This window comes from Podarcis pityusensis (assembly GCF_964106645.2).
Source record: "Podarcis pityusensis genome assembly, chromosome: 5".
NCBI classification, from domain to species: Eukaryota; Metazoa; Chordata; class Lepidosauria; order Squamata; family Lacertidae; genus Podarcis; species Podarcis pityusensis.
The window spans coordinates 71125636-71140830 of record NC_138032.1 but is presented as its reverse complement, the minus strand read 5'-3'; the positions used below and the strand labels follow the sequence as shown (position 1 = coordinate 71140830).

General features: G+C 43.5%; 1 protein-coding gene and 1 long non-coding RNA gene across 7 annotated transcripts in view; one reads left to right on the top strand and one right to left on the bottom strand.

Annotated features, from left to right (window-relative positions):
* Positions 1-15195, bottom strand: part of CHST3 (carbohydrate sulfotransferase 3) — a 45598-nt gene that overhangs the window by 12339 nt on the left and 18064 nt on the right. The window contains exon 1 of one of the 6 annotated variants that reach the window (XM_081004736.1): positions 5939-6130. The exons of the other annotated variants lie outside the window; for them this stretch is intronic. The gene's annotated coding sequence lies outside the window, so the exon portion shown is untranslated. Of the gene's footprint in view, positions 1-5938; positions 6131-15195 lie in introns of those variants that run through there. 6 annotated transcript variants of the gene reach the window in all.
* LOC308476847 overlaps positions 1-15195 on the top strand; it is a 63717-nt gene that overhangs the window by 33319 nt on the left and 15203 nt on the right. Inside the window, exons 2-3 of the long non-coding RNA XR_013986133.1 lie at positions 860-977; positions 2628-4115. This is a non-coding gene — a long non-coding RNA (uncharacterized lncRNA). The remainder of the gene's footprint in view (positions 1-859; positions 978-2627; positions 4116-15195) is intronic.

Sequence of the window (15195 nt, the reverse complement as noted above, 5' to 3'; positions counted from 1 at the left end):
AGCAACAGGTGTCTCTCCCTTCCCAGAACCAGGAGGGGGCTGAAATGGGTGGGGGAAAGACAGGTACGCAGGCACAGTTTCCAGTTGCTTGGAAGAAGCCCTGGAGAGGGGAGGACTTACAAGGGTTTGGGGAGGCAGGGGCTTTTAGACTCAGCAACTGATTTCACAGTCGGACCTATCTGCTGCTGTGCTCATTAGGCCTGAAACCCAGCCAAGTCTGTGAAGATCATGTTTCTGTAATAACAAGCTTTGAACTTGAGTAATTTACTGACCGGTTTTGCTCTGGGACAGGATATTTGGGGCAGCTGAAAAAAAATGTCATAATCAAATGCTGCCATTTCTTTTAACAGTTGCGCAAATGAAACCACCTACAGATTATTCCTGGCAGGAGCTTGCGTATGTGTAGGAAATTAAATATATTTAAAGCTAGGCATAAACTCTAATAATGTGGCCTATATATCACCAGTAAGATAAAAATTCAACGGAATCCCAATAAGATTTTTGTTTTCAAACCCAGCTAAAAGGCAGCCAGTAGGAACGGTCGCTGCTTTCCAATTGTCCATCAATCTATCATAAACAAGAACCATCTAACAACTGAGCCTATTGCCATGGGATAGTTTATCTAGCTGCCAAAATCTTTCTGCCAAAGGCCTTAAATGACCAGTCTGTCCTGGTCCCTTTATTGCTTACACAAAGGTTTCACAATATTTCAGTGTTTCAGAGCCATTCTGTAAATATTTGGATCCCAGAACAGGTGTCTCAGGCTGGAGAAACACAATCCCACCCACCCACCCACCCTGAGAGCGGAAGAGATGGTGCCAACACCATGTATTCTCACCCTATTTTTGTCCCTGTGCAGAAGCTGCTTGACCGGAGGTGATGGCCTGGCAAGAGAAATGTATGTGGAGACACAGGAACCAATGCATCACAAAACACTTCCACCCCTCTTAAAACTATTGCCTGCCTCCAGCCTCAGGGTACATACTGACTGTTGTAAATGACGTTGTGTGTGACAGGAATCCAACTGCAAACAGATTATTAGAACCCTTTCATTTACATGCACATAATCCAAGTTTCCTCCAGCGGTCCATGAACCTTCATCCTGCTTTTTCACGAAACTTTGGCACGGGTTGCTTTTTACTAATGAACCCCTTCCCCTTTCCAAAATACATTTGGCCTGCCTTTGGGTTTTGGTACAGAATCACATGACTATAATTGAAACCCATGCACTTCTAACCAGGAACCCAAGCAATAAATAGATTCTTTATTCTTTACTTTTTACATTTTAAACCAATATTTATACATAAAAGTCTCGGGAAGCAGTATATTTCGTCCCAGAAAGTGGAGGGCATGCTCAGGCCAGATGTGCTATGCTTATGGATACCATATGTTTAGTAGGTTTAAAGATGACAAAAAAATACGTTCTGGAGGTTATACTGCTTGAGTTATAAAGTGGTATCGTCTGCAGCAGTTATAAAGTAGTATCTCTGAAGTGGCATATGAATAAGAGTAAGGCAATGTCCTGCAACATAGCAGTGGCTGGAGGGGGGTGGGACTCCAATTACAGTGGTACCTCGGGTTACATACGCTTCAGGTTACAGACTCCGCTAACCCAGAAATATTACCTCAGGTTAAGAACTTTGCTTCAGGATGAGAACAGAAATCGTGCAGCGGTGGCGCAGCGGCAGCAGGAGGCCCCCATTAGCTAAAGTGGTTAAGAACAGGTTAAGCACAGTTTCAGGTTAAGAACAGACCTCCAGAACGAATTAAGTTCTTAGCCCGAGGTACCACTGTAATCATCATTTCAGGTAGAGTAGGAAATAGCAGCATGTACTGTTCAAGCCCTGCAAATAACATGAAGTCTTTGGATTTGCCAGGCCTGGTACAATGACCGACAGCCTCCCCTTTTGACCTTGATTGTAACTATCATCTGCTTCCTGCACTTGAAACCCCAAGCCTAACCCCTACCCCCAAACTCCATCTCAGAGCTAAACTAAACATTACATTAAGTACAATATTTGAAAGTGCACTTAAGATTTTCCACTTCTCTTTCTTAGCAAAAAGCCTGTGTGTGTGTGTGTGTGTGTGTCCCTGCAGTGATACAGATAAGGATCTGGGGCAGGGAAGGACAACATGCCTCCCTCAAATCTCCCCACCCTCAGGTGATATTTGCTCAAGTGCAAATAGCAGCTGCAAGGGGCATTTCCCATTGGAAAACAGTAAAGCGGAAATTGGTTACTCCTCTACCCATCCTACGTGACAACACAATCCCAATCCAGACTGCCCTCTGCCCACCATGGCTGCTGCTGCTGGCGAGTTCTAACTCCATTTATAAACAGTGTGCTTAACAGAAGAATACGTAGTTTGACTGCGAGGTCCGCCAGCCCTAGGCCCTAAAACGACTGTCACAGGTGTGGATTCAATCATGGCTGCCGTGACACAGTGAGAAACAAGCAGCCACTTCAGTCTCCAAAGGGGAAACAGCTACTCTTGAGCACTCAGCTAACTGGCAGGCATTACTTTGTGTAGACGCCATTTCCTTCTGTTATTTGAACACAAAAAACAATAACAAAACGTCTCCCCCCGCCCCCAGCCAGAGTTTACAGCATGTCCTCTTTTATTGGCAGATAAAGGAAGATAGAACTCGAGATTAGAGGCCTTCTCACAACTTTCAGTTATTCTGCCAATTCAGGGTTTGGGAGGGGGGTATTACTTGTGTCATACAGACACACAGACTGCAATTGTTTGATCCCACGAGGCTTACTTTCGAGTAAATACACATAGGACCCAGATGTCTCTTTTCACAAAATTAACATTGAGAAATCAGGAGAGAAGACTGCTGAATGTGTTCTCAGCTTCTCTTGTAAAACACAGGGCTGAGTGTTGCGCTTCCAACCTGCACTATTGGCTCAGATATGTTATTGCCATAAAAATAGTAATTTGCCAAGTAACCGAGTCTGAAGGCTTATGTTTCTCATTTAAGACTCAGAACTGTGTGCTCTGTGTTGCTTTTAACTCCCAGCTGTCTGCTTCTTACCCTGGAAAAATGTGGATAAAATTTTCTAGTTCTAAATAGGCACCCACCCACCCAATGTTCTCCTTCTAACAATGCAATCGTCCACACCTTTCTATTCAGAAGCAATTTCGACTCAGTTCCGTGGGACTAATTCCTAGGTAAACAAGTACAGGGTTCTAGTCCCATTCCATTTTTTAATTTTTATACCACCTTTCTATGGAACTGCAATCAATGTGGTTTTGCAGCCTCAGTGTTTTTTAAGACCGGTATCAAAATACCCAGAGACAACAATGAACGTACTGTTAATTCTGGCTTCCGAGGGACAACTGGTGAACAGATTTCTGTCGCCAACAAATCCCAGCCAGTGTAAGAAAATGTATATATTTATGAGAAGACTTCTACCCTGCCTTTCTCCCATAAAAAGAGACCCAGGACAGCCTAACAGAATCAAAATTAAGGGAAGTCAATAAAAATCAATACAGAATTAACAAAAACATAGAAATACCACAGATATACATAACCCCATCCCCCATAAAGGCATAGTTTACCAGCAGCCAGAGTATCCAGTCCCCAAAGAACAGCACCTTTATGGTGGTTAACTAAAAGTGGCCAGATCGGAAAACAGTGCAGGTCACACGTGTAAAATGGGAGTTGCCTGTCTTTCAGAATACCCAGTATAAAATCTACGCATGTCCTCACAGCTGCTTCACACAGCGGTCACGTTTGTCATGGCTTCTCTGCTGTCACATCAATATTTTCTAAAACAGCATCATAAAATGCAACAGGCAGGTGCATGTGAACATGCGCTGGACACAACCACTCAGACTCCCTGCCATGTGTTTAAGACCACCATTCACACTTTATGCATTTGCTGTGGGTAACACAAATGTAGCTAAAAAACAACAATGCTGCTATGTGAAGTATGAAGTTGAGTGTCAGTATGGGCTGGATGAGGATACGATACAATAAGGAATAATGAACGAGACGCCGATGGGTAAATTAACGTGGAAAACAATTGTCTTCCATATAGACAGTCAAGAACCAGGGTCATGAGGCTGAAATGAGGGCAAAATCCAGGTGAAGCAGCTGGCAGCTCATGGTAAGCTGAATATTAATTTAACTTGGGGCCTGTAGAGAAGGGTTAAAGAATAAAGTCAAAACAAACCAGCAAAAAAAATATATACAAAAAATATATATCTATAGTCTTGCCAGAATACTTCTAATTGAGGATGAATTCCAAACCTAGGTCTGTTACAGATCACTAACTTTTTCTTGTGCTAGCTACCTCCAAAAAGCAACTTTAGCTTGGTGCTTGCACTGGGAGCCGGATGAAGAGTTTGCTCATCACAAAGCTTTAAGAAATCCAGATCGTTTGAAGCCGTCCTTACTCCTCCGTCTGTACGTGCCCTTTCAGTTCAGAACTGTTGCTCTGAGCCAGACTTTTATAGTAAGCAGGCTCGTTGACCTCTGTCTCACCACAGGCTTCCTCTTAAAAGTCATATTTCTGTTTATGAGCTTTTCTAAGGACTGTTAAAAGCCTACGGTGGCTCACAAAGCAATATGGTCTGCAGTTTTCATTTGAGACTTTGCTTAAGGATGCTCTTCAGAATCGCTTTCATCTCAGCAGGGTGGGAAACATCATGGGGCAAGCAACCCGGAGCAGACTTTTCATTGTGTTGCAGGCCATTCAAGTGTAATATTTAAATAGTATATAGCTCACAGAAAAGCAAACTGCTGGTGACAGATTTACTTATTTTTGGATTATTAAAAAGATTGGTTCTATTTGCACCATGCTGGTACTTTAATTATTTGATTTCTGGGCTGTGCAAAATCCACCCTCTCGAACAAGGTTTCCCAAACTGGGGTCTCCAGCTGTTTTTTTGGACTACAACTCCCATCATCCCTAGTTAGCAGGAGTAGTGGCCAGGGAAAATGGGAATTGTAGTCCAAAAACAGTTGGAGACTCAGGTTTGGGAAACCCTCCTCTAGAACAATGTCTGTCAAACAGTGGGACAGGACTCACCAGTGGGTCCACTTTCAGGCAAGCCTTAGTGCCACAGCCTGCTCTGTCCCTCTTCACTTGCTTAACCCCTTGCCTGCCGTCGCCATAAGCCTTTCAGCTGGACCAATGCCAGAACCAGCAATCCCTTGCATGTTGAGTAAAGATGGCCAGGAAACAGAAGGGTTTTGTGGATGAGGAGGGAGGAAGCTTCCTCTGAGGGGAAAGGGCCCAAGAAGGCGTTGAAGGAAATTAGAAATGGAATAAGAAGCTAAAATAATATGAACAGATAAAATTTTGATATTCATTAGAAACAAGCAAGCAAAGTGGGAAGAAAGAGGAAGGGGATAAGAGGGAAGCTGTTAAAGGAAGAAGAAAGAGATGTAAAAGGGCCAGGGTGGAAAGAAATTAGTGGGGGTTCAGGACAGGGGTGGGGGAGAAAGAGAGAGCGAGAAAGGCACAAATTGAGTGTGACAGGCAAATGGGAGAAGAAATTACAGAAAACGGATAAAAATACTTTGGGATGTACACCAGGGCGGGAAGGAGAAAATATAAAAGAACAAGCCTTCTGTATGTTGAGGCTCAACCCTCTGGGCCAGCAAATTCTGCCTAAAATGGGGGTGGGGCGGCAGTCACAAAACCTCCAGAGCTAATGTTTGTATTTATAGCTTGAGGAAAGCTAGGAAAGCGACGTGGCAAAGAATCTAGCAATTTCCAAGGAGGGTTAGATAAAACTGATTATCAGTAATTGCCAGCTGATTATGCCAAGCTCTGCCCCCAGTCTCCAATGGGCCATGGGGGTAATGAGTTTGAAAACCCCTGGTCCAGATGATACAGCCCAAGGAATTCTTGTCCATGGGAATCCAAATGGCACCTATATGGCACTAAAATGAACGACTTGCTCTCTTTGAACCTCATCCTACCTGTTATGTACTGATGTTCTCACCCTGGGCCAGCAGGGGGATACTGTAGATAGTTTTCACTCAGGTCCACATATGCAAATAAGGGATTGAAAGTGACGTTCAGTGATTGGATAGTTACAGAAAGTTGTTACAGTTGCATTGTAGTGGAGCTCTATATAAGCAGGCTGGCTGAACCCTTCAGTTCAGTTCTGTTCTGTCCTGTGAATAAACTAGAGCTGTTGAAGAATCACTGTGTCGTCTGATATGTTCACCCACTACCTAACAGTAAGGTCACCTCAAACAATATCCCAGGGGCTCCCCACTCCCATCTCCCCTCCAGAAACCCTCTTTATTTCATAACAAAACAATACCAAAATAATGTACCCAGTCAGCTACCTTCCCCTGTAATACACAGGCTGCACTCTTTTTCTAATCTCATTTCAGAATTCTAAAACTGTGTCCTGGCATCAGAATCCTGAACTGTTGCTTGTGAACTTTTAAAGCTAAACAAATAGTGCAACAAGGCTGGACGAGTTTTTAAATCATCTGGCTTGACCATTATTGGGTGCGCTCATTCAGCACACCTGGTTATATGAAACGAAGTGGGAGAATATGTGTGATTCATGCTCCCTCTCGCCATGTTCCCATGTCTTATTCAAAGCCTGGAGGTGCACTTCCAGGGGAATAAGTCTGCACGCTTTACACAAGATGAAAAAGCACTCAAACCTCTGCTCACTTGACATCTGCAGTTGTCCTATGTCAGATGGCGGTGGCATTTCCAAATACAACTAAAGGAGCAAACTACTCAAGAGCTCAAAGGCTTCTGTTGTGGAGAATGGAAAGCACTTTCATTGTGAAGAAGCATCGTTGGGGAAGTTGATCTTCAGTAACTTTACTTCTGCTCAACCACATTTCTAAATTCCATGTTTGATATCTGCTTTAGGAATCCCCCCTCACTGCACCAATAAAAGCCAATAGGTGTATTACATTCAGAACATCATTTCATCATCAGCGTACACTCAAATGATTGCTCTGAAGTGGTACAGCCAATTATGGATTATTGCTTCTTTACTATCTGATTCTTACTCATTACATCATGGGAACATGAGCCAGAGGAATCCTTCCAGACATTGCATCAGACAAGATTCTTAACCTCAGACTGAAAGTCCACACAAAACAAAACATATTTTAGTATTGTACTTAAGCTTCCTACATCTGTTCTTGGAAGAGGAAACAGCTCATTGATGCAAACAAATAATACAGAGTAAGATGATGTTTCAGGACAAGGAAGATGGACCCAAATATCTATTTAATTGGATTAGCTCCAATTTGGCCAGGACTGGGAACCTGTGGCCCTGCAGATGTTGGATTCCAATTCCCATCAGCTCCTGAGAGCATGCCCAATTGGCAGGGACAATAGGAGTTGCAGTCCAGCAACATCTGGAGAGCTGCAGGTTCTTTATTCCTGAATCAGGTCATTTAGGGTTGCCATATTTCGTTAATCAAAAATATTTTGATTTTTTTTTTATTAGTGGATACCCTATGGCACCTGAACCATGTATACTTTCCCCTTTTGCAACTTTTTTTCCTTAACTTAGCTTACAGGGTTGCTGGGTAAAACAAATGAGAGTTGTGGACCTGTGCAACACCTCTGTATTCCCCATGTTTATCAGACAGCACATTTTTTAAAAAATCAATACATGGTGAATTAATAACCATTTTGAAAACTCATGGAAGGAAAGCACCTATTCAGGACACACAGAGGAAGGCATGCTTCTTAAAGGATGGTGCCTGCCTCCTGTAACTTGTGGAGCAAAACAAGGGTTTTGTTGTTGTTTCACATATCAGCCACTCCATCATGTGACACAGTTGCTGGGAAACAAAGACAAGCATTTGGGCTGTGTTTGACTTCCTCTACTGCTTGTGTGCTTGAACTGATGGGGGGTTTATGATAGCAGCATGATTAGAAATAGAGAATGAATTACTTCATTGCACTTAGTCATGGGTTTCCACCCCAGAATAAAAGATGCCGTGATCACCTCTTACGATCTCTTCCTATCATCACTTCTTGCATCTCTTTTGATATGGCATAGTCCTCACACAGGGACTGCGCTACTTGAATGGCACAAGGGGAGCTGTTTGCACGAAACACTGGCAAACTTACGTTAGTGGACTTGCTAGTTTTTAAATGGCCCTCTAACATTTTGTTAAACAGAGGTGGCAATTGTACTGCACAAATAGTAATTTGGGAGAAGAGGAATAACAGTACCAGCCTACAGAGTCATGGAGTCATTTGGTATATTCTGTTTCAGAGTTGTTCGGAGTGCAGCAGATTTACGAGGCACGGCTTCATCAAAGGCTATGCCATGCAGCTATTACAGCAGCGCTAGTGGTGATGCTCAGAACAGGTGGTCACGTTGCTTGGGCACCTGCGATGACAGAAGGCCTTTCAGTCTGAGGACACTGCTGCTGCTTCTTTTCTTTTTTGAAAGGAGGAGAAAGGGCTGAAGAAAGTCTGAATGAGGCATAGCTGCTATTGTTGACAAAGCCAAACAACAAATACCTTCTAAGGAACCATCAGCTTCTCTTGCTTGTTCTCTTCCTGGGTCCTGGGGTCCACACCCTCCCCAACCTGATCAGGAATCCAGGTGTGCTAACATAGCAAACAGGAAGGGAGCGTTGACAACAGGACCAAGCAGGGAACAGGCTGGAGAAGCGGCTGCTGGCTTATCTTTTGCTGCACAGGAGGAGTTAAAGGTTACTTGTTTTTGATTCTGTCATCTTTCTTGTTGGTAACAGTATGGTCCTACTTATTTGCTTCAAGATTTCAGAGGTTCAAGCACTGCCTCAAAAACCTGCCCCATCTATTTGACCAGAGGCAAGAAATGTTTGTACAGTGGTACTTCAGGTTAAGTATTGAATTCGTTCCGGAGGTCCATACTTAACCTGAAACTGTTCTTAACCTGAAGCACCACTTTAGCTAATGGGGCCTCCTGCTGCCGCCCCGCCCCAGAGCACGATTTCCGTTCTCATCCTGAAGCAAAGTTCTTAACTTGAAGTACTATTTCTGGGTTAGCGGAGTCTTTAACCTGAAGCGTATGTAACCTGAAGCGTATGTACCCTGAGGTACCACTGTACTCATTTCCATGGGAAACAAAACCTCTCTCAAACCACTTTCAGCTCTCATAAAACTACTGTCTGCCTTAAAGTCTTTCTTTCTGATGGCAACAGCTGCCATGGACTATTGTGGCTATTACCATTTTTCAGGGCAGTAGAGATTCCGTATTCTTAACAGCACAGTCTTTTCAAGACATGCTTAAAATGGGAATTTGCTGTTTTTAGAAGGCTTGTGCTACCCTCTTCCTCTACTAAAGTCAGTAGATCTTCTCTTCTCGAATGAATTTAACGGGCCACCCGCTACTAAATGTCACAAAGAGGAAATAACGTTTACACTACAGTGAACAAAACTTAAATACAAGGGTTTTCTACCCTTGTAACTCTGCCTGGCAGGGGAACAAGGGAGGTGGAGAGGCTGCTGCATATGGCAAACTACCGGCTATTTGTTATACAAACGTATAATCAAATGCCAAATTTGCCAAACAAAAACCAAAAAACCCACACGCCTGTTTTCCCTGAAGTCATCTTCCTCCATTTAGGCCCAAAATACATGGTTTTGTTTTGTTTTGTTATAAAAAGCATGCTTAAACTGGCTACTGAAGAAAGAGGTGCTGTTTACACCTCACTTAAGATTGTGTTTTGCTAACATGAGATTGCCTTTGGTTAACAAGCACCCATATGTCCAAGCTGCTCAGACACTGCTAGGGGTTTTTTTGTGGGAAGGGTGGAGGGGATTATATGTACAAATATATGCAGCTATATGTATAAAAGAGTCAAGAGCCCTGTTGTACTATATTTATGTTAACACAATTTCATAAGAATATTCCTATACTGTATACCTATTTTATAGCTATAAACACAGCTATAAGTATGTTCTGGATAATTTAGGAAATTTGGAATGAAACATTGTTTGCATATAATATACAAGAATTGTTCACGTCTTTAGCAAAATTGGGGGAAATCCTTATTTCTTGTCAAGGCGAAGGGTCGAAACAGGAATTAAAGAAATCCATGTGGATTTCTTGAATTTTCAAAAAATTCCATCTCTACAGCAATCCAATATACTACACACACACATTCTTTATTAAGGTCCAAAGACCCACAAGAAACAGTTTCAAAGCAAGATACAGCAGAAATACAGGGTAAAGATTATAAGGCAGTCACTAAGTTTTATCTGGAGCATGTTGGTTTCTAGATCTTATTACCTCTGAGACAAACTTAGCCACGGCCAGGGTATTATCCTTTGACTTATCTTCAAGAAGATACTTGAGACAGAAGGTTTCAGATTTCGCCAGTAAGTTTACCAATAAGGGTTTGATTAATTTATCCCTGGCTTGTTTATACTGGCAACGGTGTAGTAAAATATGCTTCATATAGTCCACATCCTGAGAACATAAACAGAGCCTATACTGATAGGGTACGCTGGCCAGTCTGCCGTTTAGTACTTCAGATGAAAATACATTTAATCTGGCTTTGTTAAACAGTCAACGATAGTTAGGGGCTGAAAGATTCATAAGATATGAAGGTAACTGAAAATCATGTCCATATTGAATTCCAGATGCAAACGGTCCACAGGTTACATAAGATTGAGATCAAAGATCGCTGTATGAAATGTCTTATAGCCTCTGCCTCAGGGATTTAAGGGCAGTATCATAACCCAGATGATATAAAAAGGATGGTGAAAGTCCAATCGAGGAGACTTTTCGGACCATAGTTTTCGACCAGAAGCTGATAGACTCCTTGTTGGTTAAATGTACAAGTAATCCCTTCCCCAGGCCAAATACTGAAATCTTTAGCCAATATTTCAAGGCAGCCCATCACGCTTTGGTGAAAAGCCGACATTCACCTGTTTTCAGAAATAGAATTGAATTAGGAACACAATTTGTAACCTGAAGTAGGGACCGAAGGAATTTTGCCTGGAACCCATCTAACTTAGGAAATAGACCATTTGAAGCATAAAGGAGTTGGGGAAACGATTTTGCATATATTACAGAAGTTTGATTTCAAAGGGACAGAGCAAACGTTTGTACAGTTGTACCTCGGCTCCCAAACGCCTTGGGAGTCGAATGTTCTGGCTCCCAAACGATCAAAAACCGGAAGTGAGTGTTCCAGTTTTCAAACGTTCTTTTGGAAGCTGAACATCTGACAGGGCTTCCGCGGCTTCTGATTGGCTGCAGGGTTGCCAATCAGAAGCTGAACTTTGGAAGTCGAATGTTTCAGAAGTTGAACGGACTTCCAGAACAAATTCTGTTAGACTTCCGAGGTACAACTGTATTATGATGAACACTGAGAAATACTGTATTTACTCAAGTCTAATGTGTCATCAAATCTAATGTGCACCTCAATTTTCAGAACCTTGAAACCAAAAAAGGTATTTGCTGACAAATGTAAACCTTAATTTTTGCAATGTAATTTGGTCAAAAAAGGTGTGCATTAGATTTGAGTAAATACAGTACAATGCATTTGTTAAAAGCAAAGCTACATGTTAATGTTTTGTGCAATACAGTGGTACCTCAGGTTGAGAACTTTACCCCAGGATGAGAACAGAAATCGTGCAGCGGCGGCAGCAGGAGGCCCCATTAGCTAAAGTGGTACCTCAGGTTAAGAACGGACCTCCGGAACGAATTAAGTTCGTAACCCAAGGTACCACTGTATAAATATATATATATTTTTATAAAATGTTTACCTACGTGTATAATTTTTATTGATGAACATGCATCTGTGAACCATACCTTGATCTAAAACGATGAATTAGAGATCAGGGATGAAGTAGTTGGTAACATTAATGGCTCAAGAGACAGTAGTGATTGTCTCTGGAATTGCCATCCTCTGCTCAGTTTTTATGGAGAATCCAGATAATGTCACTGAAGTCCAGTGTTTTCTGCGTTGTCAGCCTGTTCCCCACCACCCTGACCTGATTTATGATTATTTCCCCCCAAATAAAATGCATTAATAACATCAGCTGGTCTCATTGGATCACTTTTTAGCAGGCTCCTTGTATCTTTTATTTAAACAATTCCTGTTTGTAGGTTGAGCCTTTTTTCAGCTTCCCGTTGACTACAGCTAAATTAGTGATTAATGTCCTTTAAAATAAGATTTCCACTCAAACATTGGGTTGTATAAAAGGAGGGTGACAGTACTAAGCTCAGGTGGGTCAAGGAACTACTCTGACTTTTGCCCTCTATGATTGCATGGGCCTCATCCCTTGGGGCAGAAGCTATTTTCACCTGATATCTAGTAGCATGCTTCACTTGGACAGAATAATAATAATAATAATTTATTATTTGTACCCCGCCCATCTGGCTGGGTTTCCCCAGCCACTCTGGGCGGCTTCCATAGAAACAAAAAATACAGTAAAATATCACAGATTAAAAGCTTCCCTGAACAGGGCTGCCTTAAGATGTCTTCTAAATGTCAGGTAGTTATTTATCGCTTTGACATCTGATGGGAGGGCGTTCCACAGGGCGGGCGCCACTACCGAGAAGGCCCTCTGCCTGGTTCCCTGTAGCTTTGCTTCTCGCAATGAGGGAACTGCCAGAAGGCCCTCGGCGCTGGACCTCAGCGTCCGGGCAGAACGATGGGGGTGGAGACGCTCCTTCAGGTATACTGGGCCGAGGCCGTTTAGGGCTTTAAAGGTCAACACCAACACTTTGAATTGTGCTCGGAAACGTACTGGGAGCCAATGTAGGTCTTTCAGGACCGGTGTTATGTGGTCTCAGCGGCCGCCCCCAGTCACCAGTCTAGCTGCCGCATTCTGGATTAATTGTAGTTTCCGGGTCACCTTCAAAGGTAGCCCCACGTAGAGCGCATTGCAGTAGTCCAAGCGGGAGATAACTAGAGCATGCACCACTCTGGCGAGACAGTCCGCGGGCAGGTAGGGTCTCAGCCTGCATACCAGGTGGAGTTGGTAGACAGCTGCCCCGGATACAGAATTGACCTGCGCCTCCATGGACAGCTGTGAGTCCAAAATGACTCCCAGGCTGCGCACCTGGTCCTTCAGGGGCACAGTTACCCTATTCAGGACCAGGGAGTCCTCCACACCAGCCCGCCCCCTTTCCCCCAAAAACAATACTTCTGTCTTGTCAGGATTCAACTTCAATCCATTAGCCGCCATCCATCCTCCAACCGCATTCACTATATTAGGCTACAAGATGAACCCCCTATCCTAGAGCTTTAACATGGCAAGAATCACTTTGGGCAGTTCATACACTGGGGCACAAGAATAAGTGACAGTGCTGGCCTTAGGCTAAGTGGTAATCTACCACTTAGTTGAAACAGGCCAGGACTCTGCTTCGCTTTTCAGATGAAAGAGGTGCCAGAGAAAGTATTTCAAGACATCATGTGATGAAGGAAGGAAATCAGGAAGGCCGGTTTCAGCATCTTGTGTTCATCTGGGTAAAGGAGTTGTTTCTTCCTAAGCAGACTGTTTCCGCGGCGCTATGGCAGGGAGCCTAGGAATCTGCTCCAGGAGAACCAGAAGATGCCGGAAAATCAGGAATCACAGGAATGAATATGGAAATGGCCAACTGGGAGTCAGTTCATTTGACTCACACTTCGTGATGCTAATGTCAGAGGTCCCTCACAGCTCTTTAATGAGTAAAAGAGACTTGCCAAAGCCACTCCCTTCCCCTCAAAACTGAAGCGCTATTTGGATCGCATTGTGTTTGAATGTGTCAATCTCACCCATAGTTCAAAGTCACCAATAAGCCAAGGATGTGAACATGGAAGTACGGTAGTTCTATCTATGGGCCACCTCCGAAAGCAGCAACATGCAAAACATATCACCATAACCTTGGGGGATATTGTGGATAATTTTCTTCGAACCGCTAACCCCTGTAGATCTATTAGCAGGTTTAGTGTTTATGTTTTTGGTATGGACTATTAAATACCAAGTGACCCCATAGGGATTGGCTGTCTTCCTTCAGTGCTGTTGGCTGCTCAAAGCTGAACAGCAAGTTTCCATACCATTCAGTTCATCACATCAGACTGGAATCCTCCACCTTTCTATTAACTGAATACCTTTGCCGCATATTTATTTAATGATCTACTATTTTTATGCCGTTCTGGATTTAGGAAGTGCCCCTTTACCCAAAAACATACATTTGGAGCTTTCACTCTAGTAGATAACAGAAGGTGCTAGGGAGCAGGGAGGAAGTGGAACTAACGGAGAACATTAAGCTCTGGCTCCCTTGCAGGATTTGGCTCACCCTTTCCGGACAATGAATGCACAGGGGAGGAAGGGGTGGCGTCACAGAGCCAGGCTCTCCCCACACCTGCCAATCTATATGCATTATTTGTAACAGGGCCCCCCGTGGAGGCTTTTTTCCTTTGCAAACCTCATCCAGCTCTCTACACAGGTTCGGTTGTGGGGAGAGTGATATCATAGTGGAAAACTGTTCCTGACTGATACTGTTGTGTGTGCATAGGCTCTCTTCTGACATCCGTTGTATGACTCTAGGTCTGGCGCCTTCTCGGTAGTGGCACCCACCCTGTGGAACGCCCTCCCACCAAATGTCAAGGAAATAAACAACTATCTGACTTTTAGAAGACACCTGAAGGCAGCCTTGTTTAGGGAAGTTTTTAATGTTTGAAGTTTTAGTCTGTTTTTAGCCCTCTGTTGGGAGCCGCCCAGAGTGGCTGGGGAAACCTAGTCAGATGGGCGGGATATAAATACAGTGGACACTCAGGTTGCGAACGTGATCCATACAGGATGCACGTTCACAACCTGCAGCAGCACGTCTGCGCATGCACGGTTGCAATTCGGCACGTCTGCGCATGCGCAAAGCACGATTTAGCGCTTCTGCGCATGAGTGGCTGCTGAAACCCAGAAGAAACCCATTCTGGTACTTCCGGGTTTCGGTGGTCCGCAACCTGAAAAAACGCAACCTGAAGCATCTGTAAGTCGAGGTATGACTGTAATAAAGTAGTTGTTGTTGTTAATATTATTATTATTTGTTGGTACAATGCCACTCTCCCACTTCACAGACACACCGCCAGGCAACACACCTTCCTTGAACCACCTGTAAAGGCTTTTCCCAATTCCTGAGGCAGCCCCCTCTCTTTCAGACGTTACAATGAATGATTGTAGATTTGGGACACAACCTGTTGCTGCAGTGCTGCACCCCCAGTACTGAATGAGCATACCCAGTATCTGAAAATTA